The 8790-nt window shown below is 55.5% G+C and overlaps 1 long non-coding RNA gene across 1 annotated transcript; it reads left to right on the top strand.

Moving 5' to 3' along the window:
• The first annotated feature begins 2085 nt into the window (after nucleotides 1-2085).
• On the top strand, nucleotides 2086-6083 carry LOC127752349 (uncharacterized). The gene is made up of 3 exons (XR_008012327.1): nucleotides 2086-2346; nucleotides 2435-2643; nucleotides 5962-6083. It is a non-coding gene; the product is annotated as an uncharacterized LOC127752349 (long non-coding RNA).
• The last annotated feature ends 2707 nt before the right edge of the window (nucleotides 6084-8790 follow it).

Below are 8790 nucleotides of genomic sequence, written 5' to 3'. Positions count from 1 at the left end.
GGGTACGGCTGCCATTGTACTGTTAACTATCCAAACGCTGCGCGCCGCGATTGGATGGTAGGTAGGCCTTATTTCCCTCACCGCATAGGGTTACATCGGGCAATATGCATTACTAAAATCGAACGCTATGTGAGACTTGAATCGATTGTAGCACATCTGGAAGGAGCACTTTGTTGTGTGGTCGCGCCTTTCCCCGGGCGCCTGCGGCTCGGCTGGCGGAGACTGGAGACTTGCACGCCAGGCGTGTCTAACGAGCGCGTCGCGACGCTCCCGCACCGCCGGGCCGGCAGGGCCGATCCAATGGACGTAAGTGCAAAGATTTGCAGACGTAGCGGCACTCCATACGGTGCCGCGGGGTCCGAGGAAACAATAAAGACGCGGAAAAGGCGGAGAGGGACTCGGGGAGGGATGCGCTATGAAGACGAGAAAAATGGAGGAAAAGTTCCCGCGCGGCGCGCACGGGGGCCACGGCGAGTGGCGCCGGGCGGCGGGAGTAACAGGACCCCGCCGTGCCCTTACGCGAGCTGCGCGAGACCGTCGCGACCCCGGGCCGGGATGCAACGGCAACGGCTCCGAGGGGGCGCCTCTGCGATAAACAGTTCCCGCCCCGCGCTTTGTCCCGCTTCAGCCCTTCGCTTCGCGCGCCTGACCCCCCGTGATGCACCGCATCGACAATGGTTTTGTGTCTTTTCGGATTGTGTTGCAAATGTAAAGGATTCTTGCGAGGCGTTTCGTTTGCAAACAAGTAAAAGAAGAAGGAAAACTCTTTTCGGTGATTGTGCGATGCGTGACGGAAAAGTGTGACTTTGTGAGGGATGGCGACTTTCTGAGATAGTTACGGCTGGTTACGGCATATGGTTCTTTTGTAATTTTTGGTGTGGTGGGTATATTTGTATGTATTCCAGAGGTCGGTCGTTCGCACCGGAGAAGTTTCCTTTCTGTTCCAGCATCATTATCGTCATCATCTGGACCTTTCTTTTCGATCCGGAGAATAAATAAGAAAAGGAGGAGAGGGAAGAGAACAGTTATGTCGAGTCGGGAGTGGTTGGCCGCGCTGCTGCTGCCGACGCCACCTCAACAGATTCCCTCTCCTTCCATCTCCTTTCCATCTCAACCCTCTCCCCCCACTCTCTTCCAACCTCTTCCAGAATCATCTGGAGTTTCTTGTTTCCTTCTACTCTGAGCCCGCCCTCACGTACTTCATCACCAATTACGAGCTGTTCTCCCCGAGTTTGTTTCTCTACCCTCCTCGTTTACTTTTGGTTCACTCTCTCCCTTTCTGTTTTCTCGTCCATTCGTTCATCGACGACGTTCTCCTCATTTCTGAGCAAATATGGACGGCGGACCACCGAGGCCGCGGCGAAAAAAAAAGGAAAACACGTTGGTGCCACTGTCTCGTCTTATGAGAGTAGCCCGCAAGCACCGCAAGGCTTTTGTTGAAAAAGCTGTACTAAATGCCATTCCCAGAGCCCGTCCAATTGCGCTCAGTCTTCTACATGCTTCAAACATTTGCTGTAGATTTAGCTTAAATAAATTTTAACAGTCGGAAAGAGACGGCAAGTCACTTCCACATACAGTTTGGGGAGAGGGTGATATTGATGAATATTCCCCTTTACATAATTTTTCTTCGAAGATTTCAGATTCATTTTTTAAGGTTTAAATTTTGAGAAATTCTCGGTGTTTTGCGGTCCGTTACGAGTTGTTGCTGGTCTGCGGGTCTGCCTACCTACCCTCAAGAACGTGGTCAACAGGCAACCAGTAGAAGAATGACTTGAGTGTGCAGTTCAGACATCTGAGGTTATTATGGGATCTATAGAATTGCTGCTTATAATTTGGGAGAGAAATATGACGAACGTTTTGTCTCGTGGTTTTGTGGAGATGTTTGGACAAATGGCACACGATTAAAATGTCACTGAAATGTCTCATAAAAAAATAAAAATTAGTTATCGTTCTCGTACGAAATTTGATAGATTTTGTGAGAGAATGTAGGAGTTCCTTATTTTACAGAGTAGAGAGAAAAGACTTATTTCTGGTACCTAACAGCTTGTTCCACCAACTTCTCTTTGCTTGTTTCAGAAGGTTAGAAAAGCGAATCTGCGGTTTCCGGTCGATCAGATCAGAGGTGGCGGAAGTCTATCCTGGCGCGGGCGCGCAGGAGGCGGTGCGGTGCGACGGGCTGGCGAGGGGGGCCTCCTGGCCCTGGCCTGGCCTAGGTAAGGTAACGGGACCGGCTATATGGATGCAGAGCGGGGCAGGGGCCAGGGCCGGGGCGCCCACATCGGAGGGACAGGACGAGACGAGACTAGAGGTTCTCGCCATCCTGTCGATCGATCAGTTTGCCCAACGGTATGCATATTATTCCTCATACGAACGGAACTGCCCTGAGCAGGAAGGGCACCGCGGGCAGCCTAAATTTACTCTAACAATCTTGCAGGCTTCGTGATCAACTCTTCACAGAAGGTTTCGTATGGATGCCGGGCTAACCTCTACAGCGAGCCATATCGCCGAGGCAACTGTCAATGGAAGTCGGTTCCCGGTCACAGTCCTTTGAAGCGAGGGCTGCCCTCGACGCAGCTCTTGGACACCACCACCACCGCCTCGAGCGAGCCTGTCGCAGGGCGCTGGAAGCGGTGTGCATGTTGTGTAAGTGTTGTGTCCGCAGGTGGGTGGGGGCGTGGGGGCCGTCACTTGCACGTTCATGACGTGCGCTCGAGTACCCTCACTGACCCTGTCCGCTTGCATTTGAATGTGCCTTCCCTACTTGACGCACGTCCCTCGGTCAAGGCCCTACACCCGGCTACCCCTTCCCGGGGCAGCTTATGCAATGGCAGTGTAGCTCTCCTCCGGTCTGATCGGCTCCCTTCGGCTCCTCTCGGCTCCTCGGCTCCGGCCGGTGCACCGAGTAGTGGGGGCAGCCGCCGGCTCTGCTGGCTTTGCTGGCGGGTCAACGCCCTCCCGGCCCCTGCCTGCTGGCTGCCGGCCCTAGCCGTCCTCACCCCGGCCCCCCGGCCCGGCCCTGGAGCTCCTGGAGTCCCTTCTCCTGCAGGCTAAGGCGGGGGTCCCATGTGCAACTAGCGGTCCGCCGAGCTCTCCTTCTGCTCCCCTGGCGCGGGCAGGGCAGGGCACCGCGGGGCCCCACCAGGCGCCACGTCGCCATAGCGCCGCTATCATGGGCCGCATTCGCGTCGGCACGAGACTTTGGGCCCCTTTGCCCAGGAGCGCTCGCTAAAGGACGAGGTGTGCGATGGCCGTTGACCCGAGTTCCTGGTGTTGAGCTGGGGCTGCGCGGGGGGCACGGGCGGCGCGGAGCTCGACCTCTGCGGCTGGCCTAGCGACCGAAGTGCCCGCGGGGATGTGTGATACCTCTCCGAAGAGTTCAGCGACCACTCTGTGATAGAGAAAGAGAAAGAAATAGACACGGCGCTGCTAATGCCGTCATCTATCCCGCCTCTGTCGTTCGCCAATCTAGGGGGCGTTGAACGCGGGCCGCAGCTGCGCGCTCGCCCTCGGAGGGGTTATTCGCTCGCCCAAGAAGAAGAAGGCCCCGGCAGGCCCCGACCGAGCCCGCGAACCACGTCATCCCGACCAGGTCCTCTCGAGCCCACTCCCATCAGCGCCAATCCAAGTGATTCAAAGTCGGACGAGGAGTCACTTGGAAATGTATGAAAAGCACTTCACGGCGAATACTTATTTTATGAACAAATCATGCTTTAGTTCATGACCGAGCACATTACCTGTGACCCAAAAATAATGTTTGAACAAGATTTTGCTCGTTTTGAATAGAAAAAGACCATATCTTGGCCGTCTTGGATCTTGGATCTCTTCGATTGTCGCAATTAAATGTGACCAACCTGATTAACATTGTTACCTTAGACTGCTCGTGTTTAAATCCCATACTTATCTTGTCGATGTCGACTGTTTTAGGTTTGCCCTGGGTTTGCCACGCAGCGTGTGGGATGGAGTCTCTGTATATACAATCTTTTCTCTGAGACCAAGCTTTTACCCAAGCCGCACCTCAATTTACTCTATAAAAACCCTCTCCCCAAAAAGAAAAGAAAAAAACGTTTGCGAAAGAAGAGGACTCATGCCCCAACCATTTTCTTTATATATTTTTTGCGAACATGTACGAGCTTGTGTGTGTGCGCGTGTGTGTGTATGTACGAGAGAGAGAGAGAGAGAGAGAGAGAGAGAGAGAGAGAGAGAGAGAGAGAGCACTGGATGGGTGCATCGTCCTCTAATCGACCTTCGGATGAAAAGGCCCGACGACCCAACGATCGCTGCAGCCCTGCCGCTGCCAGTGCTGCCAGCTCATCCTCCTGTAATGAACAAAATTCCTCTTCCGCGCCCTCAGTCCTCCCTCATTCGGCTCATTCCTCGTCGTCCTCCCGTGCGCTTACCTCCTCCTCTGCGCCTTATGCCCTCTCTCGTCCCCTCTCGTCCTTTCGTCGCCTACCTCACCTTACTCCTTTGCGCCTACCTTTCTCCTTTGCGCCTACCTTTCTCCTCCGCGCCCTCATAGTCCTCCTCCTACCCTTCCCCGTGTCCTCTCATAATACTGTAACCGTTGCTGTGCGTTCTCTCGGGTTGGATTCGCACTACAGTGTTACACGCCGGACGTTCACCCCGGACTGAGGCTGCGCTATGCGCCATTCATCACGCCGACGCTATTTGTCACACACACGCGCGCGCGCACACATACAGACGCAAAGCTCTAAGACAAAGGCAATGACCAGGCGGTCCCCTCCCGTCGCGTTGTTTTACAACTGTGTTCATAAGCACATGCACTCCCTTTTGTGCGATTCGCGATCCTTGCCCGTTGTGTTGCGGTTCCTTCGCCACACTGTGACAGCTGCCTTTTTATTTATTTCTCTCTTTTCTCGTTTAGGGTTCTCTGGGTTTTCTCCTTTTCTATTTTTTCTTCTGAAAAGTTCAGTGGCCGGGGGGATCGCAAGTATGCGTTGATGCAGATTTCTGAGAGTGGACGGAAGAAAAGTGGAAGTGGAACTGGAAAAGTGGCAGGAGGAGAGGGACCTTGAGAAATGGAGAAAACCAGCGAAGGGGAATCCGAATCATGTATTTGAGGCCGGACCATACGATTATAAAGCTCCGCCCAAATCATGCTCGGCTCTGGATCCCCGTGGGCGAAGGAGGGTAGGGGCAGGTGTGGTCGTGATGCAAAATCTGGAACCCTCGTCATAACTGCGGAGGAGGCATAGAGGGAGAGGGGAGGGAGGCGGCGCGCTGCTCAGCGCTGCTCAGCCTCAGGTCGACGACCGCGCGGCCCGTGCCGGCTCGGCTCCCAACGGCTCGGCCCGGCTCGCTCCCGCCCCGGCTCGGCTCGACGGCCTGGTTAGGCTCGACTCGGCCCGGCCCGGCCGCAGTGTGAGTGCGCACTTCTTGGTTCGGAGAGAGGATGATAATGATGCGAAAACGATGCGAATAAATAAATCTCTCCAATTTCAAAATCATAACGACCGTTCACTTTACAGGCATGGTTCAAAACACAAACCTAAGCCCGTTGCACTAAGCAACTAAGCACGACAAAGGGGCGCGGGCGTCTTCGTCTTATCACGATGGCTCTTCTCTGTGTTTTCTAAGTTTCCTTTTTTTGCCGTGTTGCGGATTCTTTTGAAAAGAGGGAGGGGGGACTGAAGAGTGGCCAACGACCCCGAGCTTGCGCTCGGAGTCATCTTTTGGCAAGGTGTTCCGGCATGTGTAGAGGGCGGGTGCGACCCCTCCCCGCGGCCCAGGCCCGGGCGGGCCCCGCCCTCTGCCCCAACAACGGCCTGCTCGCCATGTGCAGTGCAACCTGCAATGGGATATGCGGCAAGTCCCTCAGATTTATTTACTCTGCAAAGAACCACGGTGCTGGGCCAGCTGCTCATATATTTTCCTATAAAACTTTGATTCCCCTATCTGAAACAGTTGCAAACATTTGAGCGGGCTTTTGGATCTTTTCAGCAACGACGATGTCCAGGTCTTTGACCCGTGATGCCTCGACCACCGCCCCCGCTACATTACGTGCACTTGTGAGGCCGTCGGCATGGCACCTCCTCACCCCGCCACCTCCCGCCACCTCCCGCCGCGGCCGATGCGAGTCTAGGTAAGTGGCACAACGAACCGACTTCACCTCACCTCTGGCAGGCCCTGGCTGGCCCTCCTCGGCGTGCCCGGCAGCACCCTGCGGCGGAGCAGCACCGCTGCACCCATAGACTGCACCTCGTTTCCGAAAAGAAACCCGAAACGGCGACAGCCGCGTCGCCTTTTCATGTGCCGGCATTCGATGGTCGCCGTCAAGAGACGGAGTCTTCCGGACGCGACTTTGAACGGTCAATATGGCTGATTTCTGCCCCCTTTGGTTTAGTTTCACTCCTTCGGCGACCATACGGTCGCTCACTCACTCACTCACTCACTCACTCACTCACTCACTCACTCACTCACCCACTCACTCACTCACTCACTCACTCACTCACTCACTCAGTGCGGCCATCCCGCGCGTGTCTATGTGGTGCGAAAGCTAAACACTTTTTGTTTCGCGATGAAATCGGTGAAAATATATATTTGCGCGTGACTGCGTCCCCCCCGCGTCTGATTCATCGAATCCTGCTTCCCCTCCCCTTATTCGCGTGCTGCTGTGCTGATGCTGCGCGTCAGAGCCTCGGGTATCCCCCTGCAGTGGCGTCACTGGCCTACATGTGCACAAACACCGGCTCCGGCTCCTACGCGCAGCAAGCAGCGCCGCCTGCGCAGCCACAGCCGGCACGACAGGTGCTGTGCGGATCTTTTATTCCCATTTCAGTGGGTCGGGTCGGGGGCGTCGCCGCGGCAGGGGGCCGAGTCGGGTCGGGTCGGATCGGTGACGTCGGGGAGGGCTCGAAATGAATCGGGTCAGTGGGAGTGTGCAGGGTCCAGGGTCGGAGAGGCTGACCCGGCTGAGTGAGCCGCGGGCGGGAGATGAGCCTCTGGGTGGAGCGGAGACCTCAACGCAGCGCCGCCACCGAGCGCTCAGCCCCCTGTGCTTCAACTACTCCAACGAGGGGTGCTAGCGCTAGCGTCGCCAGGGTCACAAAGAAGTGTTTTGTCAGCCCCATCTCAAATATCTGCTGTTCGGGCGGTCAGTGCAGTGCTGTATGTACAAACGACCCAGCCAAGCCTGTCTAAAGGATGCCTAAAAGTTTGAAAATTCTTGCGGCATATATTACTGTGCATGCTATCTGCATTCCATCCTGGCGACCTACAGCACAGCACGACAAGACACATTCCCCCCCTCTTCCTCCCCTACGGGTCTCTGTCTGCCACTGGAGGAATCATGTTACCGAACAGGGTGGAACCCGGAAGGGCGGCTCGCTCTGTTTTGAAAATGGGACAGGAGGAGGGATTTCACGGAATCCTTTTGCCTGCCCGAGTGCGCCGTGGCGTGGGGTGGCGCTGCCCCTCCTCCTCACTCACCGCCCTGCCCTCCTGCTCTGTACTGGCGCACTATTTTTTCCCCCGGCTCCGGGATATAACGGGGCCCCTTTGTGCTGGTGCGGGGGCCCCGGTGCCCAGGCCGGCCAAAGCGAGAGGACCATGGTATGGGGACCGGGTGCGCTGGAGGGGCGGTTTGAATGTGATATGAGTAGCATTAGCATCAACAGTTACAGGCCTCGTTATAGGGCCATGGGCGCATGGGCGGTTGCCCGGCGGTGCGGCGGCGTCTCTGGTCAGTGCCATGGGCGAGCGCTGCTGACACCCATGGGTTAGGAGGGTTTACTCTACTTTGTGGTGGTAGCTAACAGGAGTTGCTAGACCAAGTTACCGCCCCCCCCCCCCCCCCCCTGGTGGTAGCTAACAGGAGTTGCTAGACCAAGTTACCGCCCCCCCCCCCTCCACATGTTCACTTCCACGGAGCACCCTCTACCCGCTACAGTACCTTTCACGGGGTGGCGTTGAAGTCGACTGGGTGCTGCCGCGCTCAGACTTATACAATAGGATAGATCCTCCAAGGGCAAGTGAATTGAACTCAATAAGATTTAAAAGGCTCGCTCTCTATGCAGTATAATTTGGGGTGCCTGTAAATTATGGAAATGAATCGGGGGACGATCAGGTAGAGACACATTTGCGTAATAGGGCAAGTCGTTTCATAATGTTTTGGTTGTAAAGGTTTGATAACTTGGGTAAAGTACCCCCTTCCCTCCCCTTTTTTTTCCATGTTTGAGGCCTGCATTCGGTGCGTTCAACGACCGGGGAAAAGTGTGTATATCGCCTCCTTGTAAAGTGGCGTCGATGAAATCACAAGTGTAAGAAGGTGTCGGCGGGTGTCGGGGTCTGGGTTAGCCAGGTTCGGACGCAGACTGTCCGGCGTTGGGGTCAGGTCGGTGCCACCCTCTTGTCACCGTGGCGCCTTACGGCCCCGTGCGAGTTATGCAACCCGCCCGCACGCTTGCATGCTGTACAGTACAACATAAGCAAAATAAAGGAAGGGGACCACCCTGAAATCTAATTTGTATTGTAATTGTCTGTACGTTAACGTAACCAAGCCAGAGACCAAGCTGCCTGGATATGTGGCGAGCCTCAGTTCCCCACAGGTCTGTGTGAATTCTTGTAAATATTTCAAAGCCTCCTACCCCATCTACAAACCACTGATACAAATAATGTTGACCAAAAATGAAATGAGTTAAATCAACCATACCAGGTGGCTGATTCACGCCGCGCACTTCTGTAGGTATACTGTACCGCATGCACGAGTGCGGGCGGGCTTGCCTATCGTCGCTCGCCGTGGCGCCTTACGGCCCCGTGCGAGTTATGCAA

This window comes from Frankliniella occidentalis, unplaced genomic scaffold (assembly GCF_000697945.3).
Source record: "Frankliniella occidentalis isolate FOCC.00 unplaced genomic scaffold, Focc_3.1 Scaffold10, whole genome shotgun sequence".
In the NCBI taxonomy this organism is placed as follows: Eukaryota; Metazoa; Arthropoda; class Insecta; order Thysanoptera; family Thripidae; genus Frankliniella; species Frankliniella occidentalis.
Note: the sequence above shows the minus strand (reverse complement) of the source record. Positions and strands in the feature narration are given on the sequence as shown.